Consider the following 20,821-nt stretch of genomic DNA (forward strand, 5'->3'; position numbering starts at 1 on the left):
ATAGGATCCAACAATAATGAGCTTGTATTCCATAATCAATCAAGCATAGGTTACCAAGGTAAAAAATAGTGCCAAAATCAATCCACAATGTGCAAATGAATAGCCTAATAACAAAAGTTGTTTTGAAAATTTTGGCAGCAACCTGGCAGTAATTGAGGAGTTCCCGAATTAAAACAAGCAGCAAAAACTCAATTCATATGGATTCAAAGCAGTTCAGAAAAGAGCATCATTCAGTATGTCATATGAACTCAGAGTAACAATGGCAATTCGCAGTCAACCAGTAACAAACAGCAGTCAAACAGCAAAGCAAATTAAGAATCAGATAATTCAAACAGCAAGAACGGAGTACTTATCAGACCTAAATCCTCTAACCACAACTTAGCTACCTAACCACCTAAAATCCACTATGATCATGCATCTCTAACTATCCTAATGCAACAGAAATAAAATTAACTAACTAACGTAAGGGAATAGAGGAAGGAAATTGAGAAGCAGGGGTGGAAACAAGGAAACCTGGGGGTGCAGCAACAGAATTGGAAAAGAAGTGGGAAGGGGGTGGTGATGGCTGGAGATGGCGGCGGCACGGCAGCGTTGGCGGCAAGCTTGGCGAAGGCAAGGGTGGCGGTGGGAGGAGGAATAGGGAGAAGAAGGGAAGAAGAGAGGGGGGAAGGGCGAGCGGCGGACAGCGGTGGTTTGGGGTTGCCGGTGGTGGCCGCGGTGGGAGGCTGGTGACCGGGAGTGGTGGTTAGGGAGGAAAGAAGGATTTGGAATGTTGAGGGGGGTGAGGTGCAACGTGAGTTAAGGTTATCGCGTCAGGGGGAGGTTATAAAATCAAATCCATGCGTACACGTGGATCACGTCTGGGTGTGGATGGGAGAAAAAATGCGTCGACGCGTACGCGTCGTGGATGCGAACGCGTGAAACGGGATAAATGAAGATGACGCGTACGTGTGAAGCACGCGTACGCGTCGGCCGAAATTGTGCTAAACGCATGCTTACAGCGTCGTTTTGGCACAACTCTCTGTTTGATTTGGGGGGCTAGATTTTTCATGCGACGCGCACGCCCACACGTGGGGTGCTAATGACGAAATTGACGCGTACGCGTCGGGGACACGTACGCGTGGGCCAAATTGTGCCTATAGCACACCAGCCGCACGATTCCATTACAACTTTCTGGTTGTTGGATGGAGACGCCGATTTAGGATCGATGCCCACGCGTGGTGTCATTTTTTTTTTTTGCAGTATGCAGAATGTAAAATGCAGAAGCTGATGCAGACATGATGAATGAACACCAATAGAAATAGAATAAAATAAAACTAAGAAGAACGCAAAATAAAATAAAACTAAGACTGAAAACGAACGATCATACCATGGTGGGTTGTCTTCCACCTAGCACTTTTAGTTAAAGTCCTTAAGTTGGACATTTGGTGAGCTCCCTGTCATGGTGGCTTATGCTTGAACTCATCTAGGAATTTCCACCAATGTTTGTAACTCTAATAGCCTCCGGGGTCCCAAACTAGTTGCATAAATCCTTCAAGCAAGTTAGAGCAAGTGACAAGGCCCCAAGAGTGTTGATTGCTAGAATGAATTCTGGGATCCCAAACCTTGCTTTTGCACCCGTCTTCTTATTGATCATCATTTTTCCATTTGGGTGGTGAGCAATTGGAATTCTCACTGAGACATCCAAACAACTTCCTAGACCCATTCAATTGAGCTCTAAGTTGCCCATCCGTCTCAAGCAAGGCATATTCAAGTGGGCTAATTAAGTTTAGAGATGAAAGATTTACCCACTTGAATAAAGGAATGGATGGTGATGGCTTTGGGGGAGAGGTCTCCAACAACTTTGGCAAGATGATTTCCAGCTCCATTCCCTTGAGCTCTTCCTTGACAACTTCCACCTCTTTGCAAGCTTCTTCAATTTCAACCTCTTCCTTTTGTTCAATGGGAGAGGGTTCAATTATAGGTAGAAGCTCATGAATTATTGAACCCATCTTATGATCAACCGCTTCCAAGTCTTCATCCATGATATGCCTTGGAGGTTGTTGGTGCACGAAATTATGATTCACACTTTTCACAACTCCGCACAACTAACCAGCAAGTGCACTGAGTCGTCCAAGTAATACCTTACATGAGTAAGGGTCGATCCCATGGAGATTGTCGGCTTGAAGAAAGCTATGGTCATCTTGTAAATCTCAATCTGGCAGATTCAAATGGTTATGATTTTTGATAATTATAAGATAAATGAAACATAAAATAAAATAAAGATACTTATGTAATTCATTGGTAGGAATTTCAGATAAGCGTTTGGAGATGCTTTGTTGCCTCTGAACCTTTGCTTTCCTATTGTCTTCTTCCTATCTTGCGTGCTCCCTTCCATGGCAAGCTGTATGATCCTCTCGGATGAAAAATACTAGGTACGATCTCTGCACGGCTAATCAACTATCGGATTTCACGTTTCGGATGAAAAATACCAGGTACAGCTACCGCACGGCTAATCATCTGTCGGTTCTCACTAGCGTCGGAATAGGATCCTTATCCTTTTGCACACTGTCACTGTGCCCAACATTCACAAGTTTGAAGCTTGTCACAGTCATCCCTTCCCAGATCCTACTCGGAATACCACAGACAAGGTTTAGACTTTTCGAATCTCAGAAATGCTGCCAATGGTTCTAGCCTATACCACGAAGGTTCTAATCACGAACTCGGATGCTCTGTTGTTAGGAGAGGCTATGCGAATCGTGGGTTAGAGACCCAAGAGAATATACTCTGGCTGTCATCCAATGACTACGTTGAACATCATGTAGACCGCTTGTGGTTGTCAGGCACACGGATCTTGGCTAAGCGAGTAACGAAGATAGTGGGTGATTGTCACGGGTCACCCCTTCATTCTGACTTAACTGAATTAAGTACAAGAGTATATCTTGGAGAAGAAGTAGGCGTGAATTGAAAGAAAAACAATAGTACTTGCATTAATTCATGAAGAACAGCAGAGCTCCACACCTTAATCTATGAGGTGTAGAAATTCGACCGTAGAAAATACATAAGAGAAAGTAGTCTAAGCATGGCCATGTGGCCAGCCTCAAAATGTAACATAAAAGTGAAAAGAGGGTTCCAACCATCCGAATACAATAGTAAAAGTGCTATTTATACTAAACTAGTTACTAGGGATTACAGAAAATAAGTAACTAAGTGCAGGTAGTGCAGAAATCCACTTCCGGGGCCCACTTGGTGTGTGCTTGGGCTGAGCATTGAGCTTTACACGTTCATAGGCCATTTCTAGAGTTAAACGCCAGCTTGGATGCCAGTTTGGGCGTTTAACTCCAGTTTTGATGCCAGTTCTGGCGTTTTACGCCAGAAAAGGGTCTCTGCCCGGCATTTAGACGCCAGTTTGGGCCATAAAATCTCGAGCAAAGGATGAACTATTATATATTTCTGGAAAGCCCAAGATGTCTACTTTCCAACGCAATTGAGAGCGTGCCAATTGGGCTTCTGTAGCTCCAGCAAATCTACTTCGAGTACAGGAGGGTCAGAATCCAACAGCATCTGCAGTCCTTTCTTAGCCTTTGAATCAGATTTTTGCTCAGGTCCCTCAATTTCAACCAGAAAATACCTGAAATTATAGAAAAACACACAAACTCATAGTAAAGTCCAGAAATGTTATTTTTTTCATAAAAACTAAAAAATATAATAAAAAGTAACTAAAACATACTAAAAACTATGTAAAAACAATGCCAAAAAGGGTATAAATTATCCGCTCATCAGTTGTACACCATCCTCAACATCAAATTCAAACGTCTTGGAAGGAGGTTCTATGACTTGAGGTTTAAATGGAGGTTCCGTATCTCCTAAATCTTCAACCACTTCCTTTTCTTTAGTAATTTCGGCTTTCTCCACTTGCTCTAGTACAAAATCCAACTCCTCCTTGTTGACTTTCACCTCTTGACAACTTACTTCAAGGGTCTCTCCTACCTCCACCTTTAGGGCCTCCTCTATCTTCTTGTGAAGTATGAGATCCATTTCGTTCCAAAGACGATCCCTTCTCGCTTTTTCTGTGTCAGTAGCATAATTGGGATCATGTTGCTCTTGGATTAATGGATGTGGGTGCTCTTCCATGGAGGGTGGTGATGGATTGGAAAGATCATTATGTGATTGAAAAGGAAGTGCACTCGAGCTTGAGGGTTGATTGTTGGGGTATTCAATGATCCAATCTATGAGGCGAGAGCTTGTAAAGCAAAGGTCAGACCGTTTAAGGTAGAGTTAAGTGTGTTCTCCATGGTCTTTTGTCTTTGGTGAATAACACTAAGAGTGTTATTATCCGATGGAGGTTGGGGTGGATAGGAGGGTTCATTTGTTGGGAGAAAGTGCTCATGATAGGAAGGTGGTTCATCTTGATAAGGATATGAAGATGGTGTATATTGAGATAGTGGTTCTTGGAAGTATGGCTCATAAGGCTCTTGGTATGGTGGGTAAGGATTAGGGTCATATGGGGGTGAATGGTGGAAAGGGGCTTGTGAGTATGGTGGTTCAGAGTTATGTTGAGGAGGTGGTTCATAAGCATATGGTGGGGCTTGTTGGTAACTACAAGGGGAGTTCACCATATCCATCATCTTGGTATGCACCTCGAAATGGCTCTTGACCATAGTAATTTGGAGGAGGTTGTTGCCAAGAGGGTTGATCAAATCCTTGTGGCTTCTCCCATCTCTGATTGTTCCAACCTCGATGCATGTTCTTATTATAGTCTCCTCTTCCTGCAACATAGTTGTGACCAAACTCATAGCCAAAGGGGTGAGAGTTCATAGTAGCTAAAGAAAATAAAAACAAAAACTAGTAAAAATAAGCAACTAATTCCTAAACTAACAAAAACTCGTAAACAAGCAAAAAGTAAATATTTACAATAATCAATAATAAGGCACACGTTTGCAATTCCCCGGCAACGGCGCCATTTTGACGAACGGAATTTTGCTAGTAAAGAATTTCACAAAAGTAATCATGTTGTAAGTATAGTTTCTAAACCAACAAAGAATCCTTCTGTACAAAAACTTGTTTGTCACTAAAGCAAACCCGATAAAAATAATAACCGAAGTATTTAAACCTCGGGTCGTCTTTCAAGGAATTGCAGGGAGGTGTGTTGCTTATAATTGGTTATGGAAAAGTATCTTTTTGGGTTTTTGAAAGGTTGAACAAGAAAATAAAATGGCAAGAAGGTAAATTAATAACTAAGAAAACTCTTGGCAAGGTATGAGAATTAGACGTCCTATCCTAGTTATCCTTATCAATTGTGATGAGAATTGTTCATTGCTCCCACTTAGTTAACCCTTACTAAATAAACGAAAGTCAAGTGGACAAATTAATTTGATTCCTCAAGTCCTAGTCAACTCCTAAGGAAAGACTAGCTTTAGAGGGATCCAAATCAATCAGCAACTTTAAATTAACAATCAACAAAGCAGTTTGATAACTCAAGCGTCTCCAATTACTCAATTCAAGCTAAGAATGTAAAAAGCCAAATTAAAATCATAAATATGAAATACCTCAAATTGCATTAAATATAAAATCATATCTAACATTGGGAGGTTCAATAACCAAATTGGGAAAATAAATAAACTAGAATGCTAGAGTAAAAAAAGTAGAAAAGAAACTAAATTAAAGGAACATTAAACCTGGAATTGAGAAGAAATAAACCTAAAACTAATAGAAATCCTAAAAATTAGAGAGAGGAGAGAGCCTCTCTCTTTAGAAAACTACATCTCAAACCTAAATTATTGTGAATTGATCAATGAATGAATGAATGTGTGATTTCCTCATTCTGCAGCCTCTATTCTGTGTTCTCGGGCTTGGAATTGGGCCAAAAGGAGCCCATAAATCGCCCCCAGCGCTTTCTGCAACATTCTGCACGTGGCGCATGTCACGCGTATGCGTCACTCACGCGTGCGGGTCATTTGGCGAATTCCTTTGTCACGTGTACGCGTCAGTCATGCGTACACGTCGCTCGTCTTCTGCGCTAGGCACGCGTACCCGTCACCCATGCATGCGCGTTGCTGCCAACTTCTCAAAACTTCATTTTTTACGTTCCTTCCACTTTTGCATGTTTCCTTTCCATCCTCTAAGCCATTGCTGCCCTCTAAATCCTGAAAGTACTCAACACACATATTACGGCATCAAATAGTAATAAAGGATAATAAAAATTAATAGTTTAAAGACCTAGGAAACATGTTTTCAACTATATCACAGAATAAGGAAGGAATTGTAAAACCATGCAAATTATATGAATAAATGAGCAAAGAATTGGTAAAAACCACTCAAATTAACACAAGATAAACTATAAAATAGTGGTTTATCAAATTTCTTTTCCAGTATACAGCCAAAAGAAGTAGGGGAAAAAGACCTAGTTGTTTTAATATGAGCTTTCCATTTCTTCAGTTTTTTCTTTTTAGGAGAGTTGATGGGAGAAAGGTCATTTAAATAATGAACCTTGGGACCCACTTTGTGTTAAATTTTGGGGTGGAAGAATATTGCTTATTGTGGTAGAGGAGAAAATCTTATCTCTGCTACATGGGTTGACAACTATGTTAGCCTCAGAAGTGGCTAACCTCCTTTTTATGGCCATCATAGCTTTCTAGGCCTCCAGACATGTCAATTGCCAAAAAGAAAAAGAGGTAGGATTATGAAGTGGTAAAGTCGAAAAATAATGATATAAAAATTATTAAAAGTATTTACCAGTGGCATTCTGAGTAGCATGCTTGTCATCCAGAATGGTTCACAAACTCAAAAGTTGATTATTCCATAATTCTAAAAGCATGTGGATGCTGTCAAATTCGGAAGCATTGACACTTTTTATGTGGACCTTTGGTGATGAGACGTTAAAATTCCAACACAAGTTAAACCTTTTTTATCATCCAAAATCATAAAAAAAAAGGCATTGTTCCTTCCATTCTTTCAATTTTGAAAATATTTTCTTAAAACCATGATAGGATTGTTAAAAAAGATTGAAGATCCTCCTGTTTGGGTTACCTCAGAAGGAGATAAAATCATGACCTTGAGAACTGAAGGGCATTGCTAAATTAACGAAATAAAAGAAAATTCTATAGGAGACATCTAATCCTAAAAAAGAACGTAGAAGGTCAAAACATCGAATGATGGCCCAGCTATTGGGATGAATTTGTGAAGGCGCACATCCAGTGTATCATAAAATATCTGGTTAAAAATTCATGAAAGAAAGATAGACACCAAGACATGTAAATAACGTCTCGTATGTCCACAACCAGTCAGGTTAGGAGCCTGCATGATGATTAAAATGGCATAGACAATCGTTGTGGTTTGAGGCAGAAAGGATGTATAGTTTTCCTACATCGGAGTTAAAGATGATCCCGACTTCTCGTAACTCATCTAACTCATCTTGGGTGATGGTAGATGCGATAGATTTCACCTCTCTCGAAACCCAAGAGTAAAGATCCACTCGCCGAGTTGGATTAGGACTTGGGGAAGGATGATGTTCTAACTAGCTCGAGGTTAGGGATTATCTTCCTCCTTGGCATCTCAGATAAACCTATAGGGACACCATCACTATGTTACAAAAAAAATTGAGGAGAATGCTAAGGGAATTTGAAAGGGAATCCTATAAATTACTAGAAGGGAAAAGAAAAATGCCTAAGGAGAGAAGAGGAAAAACTAATATTCAAAATAGGAAAAAAACTAAATAGTGGTACCCCTACTAGACTATAATTATTCAAACAGAGGCAAATTAAAATCACTGATGATTCAATCAAAATTTTTCAACGGGTGTGCATGTCTACAGTAATAACCGAAGCATCAACGTAGAAGCATCAACAAGAAGAAATGTTTTACCCATTACTCATATAAAAAGCAACAAGCACGATTCAAGAATGAAAAATGAGAAATAAAAGTTTCTTTATGTAGGTAAAAGGCGATTGTCGCAAGTATTTGTAGAAGAATGGCTAGTGTAATTGCTTCAAGCACTCAGAAGCACTGGAAGAGAGTAAGAGAATCTGAAGGTTTTCTTCGAAAGGAAAAGGAAATATTTTCCGAATTTAGTTCAAAATGGAAGTGAAGGTTGAAGATGAGTTTTTTAATTGAAAAGTAAAAGTGGCATTGATTGATGGAGAGAATAGTAGTAATTAAAACTTGACGCTTCAAAAACTATGAGAAGATTGCAACTGTTTAAAAGAAATAAAAAATTTTTCTGAGAGATTTTTTGCCGCTTAAAATATAGTGGGCACAAAAAAACCTATATGGGCTTGGTTCATCAAACTTGGCTTTTCTTGGCAAAATCGTAAGCCAAAAAACCCAAGTTTGGGCACTGTTCTAGACAAGAATAGCATGTTGAGAATTCGATTAAGTGAGAATAATACGTCACTACAAGAAAAAAGACTTTTAGAGACAAACTTTTAGGGACCATAATATTATTGTCATAATTTCTCTTTTTAAAATCATATTTTAGTGGCAATTGTACATTTTCCATTAATACCTTAGATTATAATGGCAAGTTAAACTATGATCACTAAAAGAAGCTAAAAATTTTAAAACGACAACAAACCTAAACGAAAAATATTTCCACTCTCTCAGTGTCTCGCCACTCTACCACCCACAAACTACTCTTTTAGTACCCCATTCTCTCTGAGAACCACACACCGTTCTTCTTCTTTTTTTCATATCTCAATGTTAATCACAATCTGAATCCTTTTCTCAAACAAGCTGGTACTGATTTTGATTGAAATCTGAATCGCGCTCTAGTCATCAAGTACAAGTTCCTTAATCTCCCTATCAATTCTGATTCTTATGCTCCCAATTTGTGTTCTACCGAAACTTGGGGCTTTTTCACAATTCTTTTTGGTTCAACATACATTGCTGAAGTTCAATTGTTACTATTATTCTGAAATATTTATTTGATAGGATGAATTAGGATTAGTAGAATAGAAAATTGAGCTTTGCTTTTGCTTCTTTATTTAACGGTTATAGATAGAAGCAGGAGGTGATTTTGATTTGAGGAGTGAATTTAGAAGAAAAGTTAAACCTAGGGCTACAACATTTGGGAGACAGAGGTTTGATTGGTTGGATTAGGTTTAAGATTTATAGCTATTATACATTTGTAAAGCTGTTTTGGCATGAATGAATTAAGATTTTTGTTTATATTTGATGAAAACCATGTATTTCCTTTAATTTTCTGTATTTAGTGAGTTAAATTTAATCTTAGCTGATTGAATGTTAGGGTTATTTCCTTATTCTAATTAGGTGTGGCTTTAAATTGTGCCATTTTTATTGCTTGGCTCTCTTTAATTTCTAGGGTTTGAAGCCTTATTCAAATTGAATATCTGTTTGATGAAGAGAAAAAAGCCTCTACATCTTGCATTCCTTACGTCAAAGTCTTCTTGTTGATACTATCTCTGAGTCTTTGCTATATTTATTCTTATTCATAACTTCGAGTAGGTTGTAGGCATGGTTTAGATTTCACATGGATATTCTAATGAGTGGTTATAATTAGGATTTAGGATTTAGGTTGATGAAAGGACTATACAAAAATATAAGAAAGAAGCTAAAGATAAAAGTCGATAATGTTGTTTAGCCCATTTACTTTGTTTTGTTAATTGAAGGTGACCTATACGTCCTTGTAGCTCTACTACTTTAACACGACAACATAATATAGGTGTAAATAAGAATCAAACAAGTTCATAAATGGGTATGCGATCCTGTAGTATGGGCAAAGTCATGGGAATAGAACATTCAATTAAGCTCCACTAATTATGTCCATTTTGGCTTTTTAAGTTGGACTTATAAATAGCTATGGGATCCTTTTACTTATATTCATATAATTGTGTAACCCTGTTGTGTAATGTGAAACTTGAGATTTACACTATTAATGCGATTATTTTACTTTTACTTTTCAAAATTTAGTATGTGAACCTTCACAATTATTTTGTTTTATTGTGTTTTTAACTATATGTCTTTATTTAAATCATGGACACTTAAAGCCAAATAATTTTAAGGGTTTTTTGGGTGTTCATGTTGGTAGGTATATGGCTTATAAAATAGACACAAATGAGGATGAGAGGGTAAAAGTATGGATAATTTTATAATTTATTTGTTTTTCCCATTTTTTATGTGGTTAGCTTAGAACTCATAATCATGGTAAAGTTGTAAATTTGTAATAATTGCAGGAAAAATAGTTGAAGTTGGAAGAGTTCATTTTGAGATAGAATCAACACGATTTATAATTGTAGGAAAAATTAGTTGAAGTTAGAAAATTATCCTAAAATCTATTTTCCATGCTCTTATATCTTAATAATTATATGGTCATTTAAAAAAAGCCTGATTTTGTTAGAACGTTCCATTTGTTGGACAAAAGAATATTATGGGTCATATCCAAGTTTATACTATTTTTATTTGAAATTTCTTTTTATAATTTCCATGATAGGTTGTCTCCTACCACTAGCTATAGGATTATCTTCATTTAATTCACTCCTAAGTAGAGCCTCTAAATGTCTTATCAAAACACGTTTGTCACATTTCTAAAAAATTTCTTGTTCTTAATTTGAGTGGTGAATGTTATTTATCTAGTTCAATTCAAATGAAGCATCAGACACTAAGAGGGTTGAAATGTTGGTAGTTTCTTTGACAAAGTGCTTGATAAGTTTGGAGTCTTGGGCATGTTCTTTAAAGGGTTGTATAGTTCAGAGAAGAATTTTTCATTCCTAGATCTAGATTGTATAATTGAGCTGAAAATAGTTTGGTAGTTTTATGAATCATTTGAGCATTTTTAGGCTGTTCAAATGTTATTTTCTTCATGTTCTAATAGCTTTATCTACCCTATAGTTTTTGAAAAATCGTTTACTTATGAAATGATTTCATACTTTAATTGTCCTAATCAATCATGGTATTTTTGAAGTTATTTTACTAACTATTATATCATCTTTTCATATGTCATGTTTTTGTCAATATCTAGGTTGATTGGTACTAACTTGCAAACAAGAGTGGACAAAAGCATTTGCCCATGGTGGGATAGTCCTTGTTTATTTGAAGTGCTTGATGCTATTCAAGTTCCTTTACGGGATCCTAAAGGACCTTTCAGGTAATATATTTCTAAGAATATTGTTTATCTATTCCCCTTTCTAAATCTCTTGGTAGGTTTCTATTTTATTTCAAATTTTCAGCTTTAGTAAAGTTTTTACTATTGGCTCTATAGTCTATAGGATGCCTATACTTGATAAATTCAAAGACATGGGAACTGTCGTTATGGGATAAGTGGAATTTAGTAGTGTCCAGGAGGGAGATTACTTGTTGGTCATGCCAAATAAGGTTAATATATTTGAGTGTTGTGAGCTTTATCTTTATGTCATTTTTTTATCTCTCTTTTATTTTAATATATATTTTAGTTTTTTGTTTAAAGTGAAATCTAACATTGGTGCACTAATTTTGCAGGATTAAGCTAATGTATGAGCATCTTAAGTACTTTTCATTGGTGTTTTTTATAGAAAATTAATGACTTTTTCCTTGGTAATTATATGATTGTTAAGGTTATTCTATTAGTATTTTGAGTGTTTTGATTTCTTGTTAATTGTAGAAGAATGACAGCAAAAGAGAAGCAAAGCACAAACAAAGGAACACAACCAGCAAAGCACCCTTCAGGAAGCAGAGAACTGGCATGCAACAAGACAGACAGGAGGGCATGCCACATGCCCATACACCCTTAAGTAGAGGACTTGGCGTGCCACACGCCAACATGAGGGCGAGGCACGATGGGCCAAATTTTGTGCACAAAGTGGGCGTACAACACACCAACTACAAATTTCTATCCCAGGATGCCTTGGTGGTAGCGTGCAACATGCTAGATTCAAGAGGCGTGTCAATTTAACACGCCTTTGATGGTGAAAAATGGACAGTTAAGTGGGTGTGTAACACGCTGTGAAAGTGGTGTATCACACGCCAGTAAAGAAAGAGATTCAAGACAATTCAAGAAGATGGCATGCTACTGATGAGTGGATATTTTATAGCCTTTTTAGTATCATTTTCTTAGTGTTTTCAGTTACATTTTATCAAGTTTTAGTAGGTTTTAGTGCAAAATTCACCTTTTGGATGCTACTTTGAGTTTTTGTGTTTTTATTATGATTTCAGGTGATTTTTGGGTGAAAATGACAAGTTTTCGAAATCGTAGAATAATTTTTGCATCTTTATCTTATTTTTTTATTTCAAATTTTAAAAGTTTGGTGTTATCTTTTTTCTTTCTTTTTGAATTTCAAAAATTTTTAAACACTTTCCTTTGAATTTTCGAAAATTTCTTAATCTTTATCTTATCTTGATTCAAAAAAATTTTAAGTTTGGTGTCCCATTAGTAATCTTTTTATTTAATTTAACTTTCTTTTCTTTTCTATCTTTAAATCTTTATCTTATCTATTTCTTTGATTTTTAAAATTTTGTTATCTTATCTTTATTTAAATTCAAATTTTGAAGTTTGGTGTTTCTTGTTAGTGATTTTTAAATTTTCAAATCTTATCTTATTTATCTTTCCTAATCTTTTGATCTTTTTCTTAGATTTTAAAATCTTTATATCTTATCTTATCTTTCTTTTAATTTCAAATTTTAAAAAGTTTAGTAATTTATTAGTTTTTCTTTCTTTCAAATTTAAATTTCAAATCTTTGTTTGACTTTCTCTTTTTTAATTTCAAATCTAGTTAGTTACTTGTTTGTTTGTTTTATCTTATTTTAATTTTAAAAGTTTGGTGTCCCTTTAATTCTTCTTTCTCTTTCCACTTTTTCAAAACCTTCTAATTTTTTTCTCTCTCATCTTTTTCGAAAATTTCTAAATCTTTTCTCTCTCTCCATTTTCAAAAATACTTTGAAATAAAAGACACCTATATTTTCTTTTTCTCTTTATCTAAGTCTCTCACAAGGAGGTCTCTATACTCTGACATAGAGACTCCTTTCTTTTTCTCTTTTTAGATTCTTTCTTTTTGTTTATCAGCAGGAATAGTGATAGAGAGGCCCTCCTTGATCCTGATCCTGAAGCTGAGAGGACCTTAAGGAGGCGTCTGTAGAAGGCTCAAAGAGCAGGAAGGAACCTCACAGAATCTCTTGAGCAAGAAGCTAAAGATACAATAATGGCAGCTAATCCAAACGCTGGAGGAGACACAAGAAAGGTCCTTGGATCTTATACTACACCCAATTCTGACTTTTATAGGTGCAACATCTCCATACCTGCCATTGGCGCAAATAACTTTGAGCTTAAGCCTCAACTAGTCACTCTAGTACAACAGAATTGCCAATTTTATGGACTCCTGTAGGAGGACCCCAAAAAATTCATATCTGATTTCCTACAGATCTGTGACATTATCAAGACTAATGGAGTAGATCCAGAGGTCTACAAGCTCATACTCTTCCCCTTTGCTGTAAGGGACAGAGCAAGGCCATGGTAGGCTTCTCAGCCCAAGGAGAGCTTAGACATATGGGAAAAATGGTCAATGGATTTTTGAACATGTTCTTTCCATACCTCAGAAGCTGAGTAAGCTTAGGGTAGAAGTCTAGACCTTTAGACAAAAGGAGGGAGAATCCTTCTATGAAGCTTGGAAAAGGTACAAGCAACTGATCAGGAGATGTCCTCCTGACATGATCTCAGAGTGGACCATGTTAGAGATATTCTATAATGGCCTCTCTGAGATGTCCAAGATGTCATTAGACTACTCTTCTGGTGGCTCCCTTCACATACAGAAGATATCTGAAGAGGCACAGGAGCTCATAGACATGGTTGCCAACAACCAGTATATGTACACCTCTGAGAGGAACCCTGTGAATAATGGGGCCGCTTAGAAGAGGGGAGTCTTAGAAGTAGACACTCTGGATGCTATTCTGGCTCAGAACAAGGACATGTTTCAGCAGATCAACATGATCTCCCAGCACTTGAGTAGAGCACAGAGCTCAACTGCTTACTCTCCAGAGTCAGCGTATGAATTGGACGCTGATGACTCTGCATGGACCACCATGGAGGAGGTGAACTACATGGGAAACTCCTTCAGAACCTCCAATAACAATCCCTATTCAAATACTTTCAATCAGGGATAGAGGAACCATCCTAACTTTGGGTGGAGAGATCAGCAGAGGCCTCAACAAGGCTTCAACAACAATCATGGTGGAGTGAACAAAAATTAGTTCAATAACAGGACATTCCAACCCTCTCAGCAGCAGATGGAGACTCCAACACAGAGCCTCTCTGATCTGGCTACTATAGTCTCTAACCTCTCCAAGGCCACGCATAGTTTTATGGCTAAGACTAGGTATTCCATTCAGAATTTGGAGATACAGGTAGGTCAGCTGAGCAAGAGGATCCTAGAGACCCCTTCCAACACTCTTTCAAGCAATACAAAAGTGAATCCTAAGGAAAAGTGCAAGGTTCTTACCATGGAGGCAGAGGCCGAACCAAAGGCGGAGCCTGCTACTGAGGAACTGAAGGAAATTAAAGCTCAGGAGGAGCCCAAGAGTGCCTCCATGCACGCAACTATGAAGATGGAGGAGCGTGAGCATCCCTCTCAGAACGTATAGGAGGAGCCTGATGATGAGCAACTTGCTCATTTCTTAGCCTGATAATGAGCAACTTACAGAAGTGTTGGAGAAGAACCCCCTTTCAATGGCATGTCTAAGAAGTTTAATTTCTGACAAGAAGACCTTAAGGGAAGATGAGACTGTGGTACTGACCAAGGAGTGTAGTACTTTGGTTTAGAAGAAGTTACCTTAGAAGCTGCAAGATCCCGGAAGCTTTCTTATTCCCTGTACTATAGGGACCATCACCTTTGAGAAGGCATTGTGCGACCTTGGCTCAAGCATTAACCTTATGCCTCTATCTGTGATGAAGAAGCTAAGAATTCAAGAGGTGCAGCCTACCAAGATCTCACTGGAGATGGCAGACAAGTCCCTTAAACGGGCATTTGGTATGGTGGAAAACATTCTTGTGAAGGTTGAAAATCTTTACCTCCCTGCAGACTTCGTGGGGAGGACAGAGACGACTTCATCATCCTTGGAAGGCCTTTCCTAGCCACTTCTAAGGCCTTGATAGATATGGAAAAGAGAGAGCTAGTTCTGAGGCTATGGGAGGATTGTCTCCTGTTTAAGATCCCCAATCCTCAGTCTCTCTTAGATAAAGAAGGTACTACTGTACAGCACCTGGTGTTTCAGCCTTCTTTCTCAGTACAGAACCACACAGAGCCCCTAGACATCAAACCTAAGTTTGGTGTTAGGCATCCATCACCATTAACTACTGAGGAAAGAGGTACTAAGAAGAAGGTACCCAAAGGCTAGAGGAACAAGAAGATTCCAACTGAAGATCTCTCACCTGGCATGAGAGTTGTCTTCACTAAAAGTCCAGTCATTCCACACACAGTGAACCGGATCCTGTCTTTAGAGCATGTGGAGCTCGTTCATGAAAGCACAGGAAGAAATTTCACCATGAGGGGTGAAGATCTGAGCTCCTATCAACCTCCATAAAGAAGCTGTTCGTCAAGCTAATGACGGTAAAGAAGCGCTTGTTGGGAGGCAACCCAACCATGAGTAGAGTACTATTATTTTCTTTCTATTAATTTCCATAGTTTTCCCTTGCTTTTTAACGTTTGTGATCATGTGCAGCACTTAGAACAGATGCAGAGACACTTGAGATGGAAAACAAAACACCATGGGGAGAGTCCCTTGCTGGCATTGAACGCCAGACAAAGAGGAAGCTGGGCATTCAATGCCCATGGAGCAGCATTCACTGGCATTGAACGCCAGTAATGGGAGGAGCTGGGCGTTCAACGCCCCCTATGGAGCATCTAGGTGGTGCACGAAATTAAACTCCGCACAACTGAACGGGCAAGTGCACCGGGTCGTCCAAGTAATACCTCAGGTGAGTGAGGGTCGAATCCCACAGGGATTGTCAGATTGAGCAAGCAATGGCTATCTTGTAGATCTTAGTCAGGCAATTAGAAAAGATGGTTGTTTGTTTGAAAGAATAAACGAAATAGTAAAGAACGAAATACCAGATTAGTGTAAAAGCAGTGATGGATATTTAGTTAAGGCTTCGGAGATGCGTATTCTTTTTACTATTTACTTCAACAACGAATGACTTATTCAATGGCAGCCATAATTGACTAACTCATGTAGCATCCTCATTAAGTTATTCTCTTCTAAACCATAGTAGTCCACCATATCCGAGTAACTCATGTAGCATCCTCATCAAGTTAACTCATGGCTTCCCACTACAGCTGAAGATGAAGACCTAAGCAATCCACTCCCCTTCGCGATCCTACTCAAAACGCCACAGACAAGGTCGGATCTTCCCGGTCAGGGAACGCTGCTTCTTATACTCTAGCCTTAATACCACAGAAACCTTAGTAACCCACGGTCAACGGGATTATATGTCTCATATCCAAAGTCGCCTAAGCACGCTCTTGGAATCTGCAGTGCACTCTCTAGCTGTGGTTCAATGCTATTCAGGTCAGGACTCACATGGAACCCACCTAGAACAAAGATGATTGTCACTGGTCATCCTCAATTCATGAGACGAAGAACGAGAATGCACAAGAGAATGGAATCAAATGTGTGTTGAGATAGAATAGTAATATTATTAATCCATGAGAATCAGTAGAGCTCCTAACCCTAACTTAGGAGGTTTAGTTGCTCATGCTTTATAGAAAGTAATGTAAAACGTGAAAAAGGTAAAGATGAGGTAGAAGATCCTGAAAATGGGTGATCTTCTCCTTTAAATACTAATCTAATAACTAAGAAGTACAAAAAGTATGACAGACTAGACTAGAGGTGCGAAAATCCATCCTTGGGCCCACTTTGGTTGAGTACTTGGGCTAAGCTTGGCGTCCAACTTTGAGGAATGGGCGTTGAAAGCCTATTAAGGGGTGATTGGAACTGCCTTGCTTCTTGGTGGGCGTTGAACGCCCCAAAGGGGGTGATTTTTGGGTGTTCAATGATGGCTTGTCTCCTTGAGGCGTTGAACGCCAGCCAGGGATAGCTATTTGGCGTTCAACGCCCAGTATGGGCAGGCTCCTTCGAAGAAACTTGTAGACCTTTATATTTTTCTAGAAAGCTCTGGAAGTTAGCTTTCCAACACCATTGAGAATGCATCATTTGGATCTCTGTAGCTTCAGAAATGCTCATTTGAGTGCACGGAGGTCAGAATCTTACAGCATCTGCTATGCTTTCCTTGCCTCTGAATCAGACTTTGCCAAAACTCCTCAATTTTAACTAGAAATTACCTGAAACCACCATAAAACACAACAACTTAAAGTAGAATAAAAAAATGTGAATTTTGTACTAAAACCTATGAAATCATAATAAAACTTAAACAAAACATAACTAAAACAATATGAAAATGATGCTAAAAAGCATATAAAATATCCACTCATCACCAGGGCCACCATTTTGGCCCCCAATGGGTGATGAAGGAACACTTGCTGGTGTTGAACGCTAGAAAAGTGAGGAGCTGGGTGAAATAGTAAAACCTTCGGCTTAGAATTTCTTCTCGGTTAGAGGAAATAACTTCGTTGCAAGTATAGTTCTAAACTGACAAGTAATACTCAAATCAAAGTTTAATTTTGGTTGTCACAAGTCCAACCCAATAAAAATAACCGGGAGTAATAGTCCTGGGTCGTTCTCCCTAGGAATTACAATCGAGTGCCTAATTATTGGTTATGAGGTCAAAGGGGGTTGTTGATAAAAGTGCAAGAAATTAAATGACAAGAAAATAAAACAAATAACTAAAAAAAGCAAGTAAAAAAAGAGAGGCATTCATGGCAAGGATTGAAAATCTAGGCTTTCTATCCTAGTCACTAATCATATTACAATAATTATCAAGAGCTAATCCTATTTAGTCATCTCCAACATTGGAAGAAGGTATAATATTATCTTCACATGAGAGAAAGTCAAATAAGACTAGTTAATCTCAATCCAAAAGTCCTAATCAACTCACTAATTGAATTAGCAAGAGATTAGAGCCAATGGAAACAATATTAACTAAGAACTCTAGATCACGAACCTAAGTTGGGTATTAATGACTCAAGATTGCCTAATTCCTCTTTCCAAGCCAAGAATGCTCAAAAAGCTACTCTGCTAACATCCAACCAAGCATTTTGTCAAACACTTGGAAGGCATAAAAGGAAAGCATAGTAAATTTCAAGAAATAGTAAAATCTATAACTACCAATGCAAGAAATTAACAATAACAACTAAGGAAAGCAACATTAAACATGAAATACCTCAATTTGCATTAAATGAAAATCAAAATCAACAAGAGTGCATGAACATAAAAGTAACCAAAATGAGAAATTAACAAGAAGAAATAGGAAAATCAAGACAATAGAACAAGAAATTGTACAGAAAACAAGATGGAAACAAGAAATTAAACCTAGATCTAAAAGAAATTAACCTAATTCTAGCCTAATTCTAGAGAGAAGGGGGAGCTTCTCTCTCTAGAAACTACCTAAAGCATGGTCCTAAGGTAATCTAATTGCTCCCCCTTTGTCCAATCTTGAATTATACATCAAATAGCCTCAGGAATGAGTTGGATTTGGGCCTGGAAAGCTCAGAAATTTCCCCCAACGTATTCACTTTAATGAGGTCACGTGATCAGCGTCACGCATGTGCATGGTCGACGCGTGCACGTCGCTTGCAAATTCCTCCTCACGCATACGTGAGGGTGACGCGTGTATGTCGATTGCAAATCTCCTTCTCACGCGTACACGTGGATGACGCGTGTGCGTGGCCTTCAATTCAGCAAATCCTCATTTCCTCATGAATTCTCCACTTTGCATGCTTTTCTCTTCACCTATTCCATCCAATACTTACCTTATGAACCTAAAATCACTCAACAAATATGTCAAGGCATCGAATAGAATTAAAATAAATTAAAATTGGCTATTTAAAGGCCTAAAAAGCATGTTTTCACTCTTACGCATAAATTTAGTGAGAATTACAAAAACATGCTATTTCATTGAATAAATGTGAGATAAGATGATAAAATCCCCTAAATTAAGCACAAGATAAACCACAAAATTGGGGTTTACCAAACCTTCCCACACTTAAACTAAGCATGTCCTCATGCTAAACTCAAGAAAGAAACAAAGGGTATCAACATTTATTGAATGCAATCTATCTAATTGAATGCAACTACTTGGTCAAAATAAGTCAATTCCCAAGAATACATATATGAACACAAGGGCTAAAGGCATTAACAACCAAGTCAAATCCACAATTGAATTGAGTTATTAAAAAGAATTTACAAACATGCAAGAAAAGAGTTGATCATAGGTGAAAACATGTAATTGAGCAATCAAACCCTCACCAGATGTGTATCCGCTCTAGTCACTCAAGTGTATAGGGTTAATTCACTCAATTCTCCTCTAATCATACTTTCTAAGATTTGTTTTTCATCTAACAATCAACAATTATTCAATGAATACGTACAAATATCACGAGGACTTATCCATAGGTTGTCATGGGGCTAGGGTCAAGGTAGGATTGTATATGGTTAACTGAGCTTGAAATTTGAATCTTTGATTGACTTAAGCTCCCACCTAACCTACAACCTATACAATTCAAAACTAACCTAACTACCCATTCTTCACTTTTTCACACAATCATGCATTCTCTTTTTTATCTCAACACATATGCATTGATTATTATTGAACTTCACTTTGGGGCATTTTGTCCCCTTTTTATTGGTTTCTTTTTTTTTTCTTTTTCTATTTTATTTTATTTTTTTTTCTTTTTTAGTTTTCTTTTTATTTTTCTCATTTTTTTATAAGATATATACAAAAGTATCAATGCATATGGTTTAAACATAATTAATACATGAGTATGTACACAATTCCCAAAGTTTTGACAAAAATATAAAAATACACTTTTATCTCTACCCAATGTTCCCAAACTTCCCAAACTTGAATGATAAACACCATCACTATCCTAAGCTAATCAAAGATCCAAAGTAAGGACATTTGTTGTTTTTCTCTTTAAGACTTGTAATGTGCTAAAATTAAGAACAAATGAGTTTAGCATAGGCTCAAAGTTGGCTAACAATGGAAGATAAAAGGTAAGGCTATTTGGGTATGTGAGCTATTTAAAACGATGGCCTCAATCATATAAATGCATGTATACACAAAATAATGGACATAAAGAATCAAACAAATCAAAGATTACAATCATGGAAAGAGAATAATACACACAAGAATGAAAATAGTGGTTATATGATGTAACCACACAATTAGGCTCAAAAATCACATGCTTATGTGTTCTTAGCTCAAAACATGTTCCACAATATATATAATTCAAGCAAGTTCTAAAAAAATTTTTACTCAAGTCAATTGGGGTGCCCTATAGATAAAATCTTGACAAATTTCATTATCTTGACTAAGCTTATTATATATATGCAAAGTAAGAGAATGCAACTAAAAATTCTAAATGACCTAAAAAATGAAATGCAAAAGTGTTGAGATTAGAAATTGTCACCCAAAAACGCCGATTGGTCGGACGACCTCCCCACACTTAAAAATTTGCACCGTCCTCGGTGCATTCAAAAGATGAGCAAGGGGATACGGCGACATTCCGGATTGCCCCCACTTCCACTTCCGAACCTTGGGAAACATGGAGATTCCTCACCAATGCTCACCAATACCACTTCTATGATGTGGTGAGGCAGAAAAGTGTGATTTTCGATGTCATCTTTAGGCTTAAGAAAGATGAATACCTAGAGATCCAACAAGAAATCTGGAGAAGAGATTAGGAAATTCTGGCCAATCCTATCTCAGAAGTTGGAACTTTAATGGTGCAAGAATTCTTTGCCAATG

Source organism: Arachis ipaensis, chromosome B4 (assembly GCF_059453495.1).
Source record: "Arachis ipaensis isolate K30076 ecotype BB chromosome B4, ASM5945349v1, whole genome shotgun sequence".
NCBI lineage: Eukaryota > Viridiplantae > Streptophyta > Magnoliopsida > Fabales > Fabaceae > Arachis > Arachis ipaensis.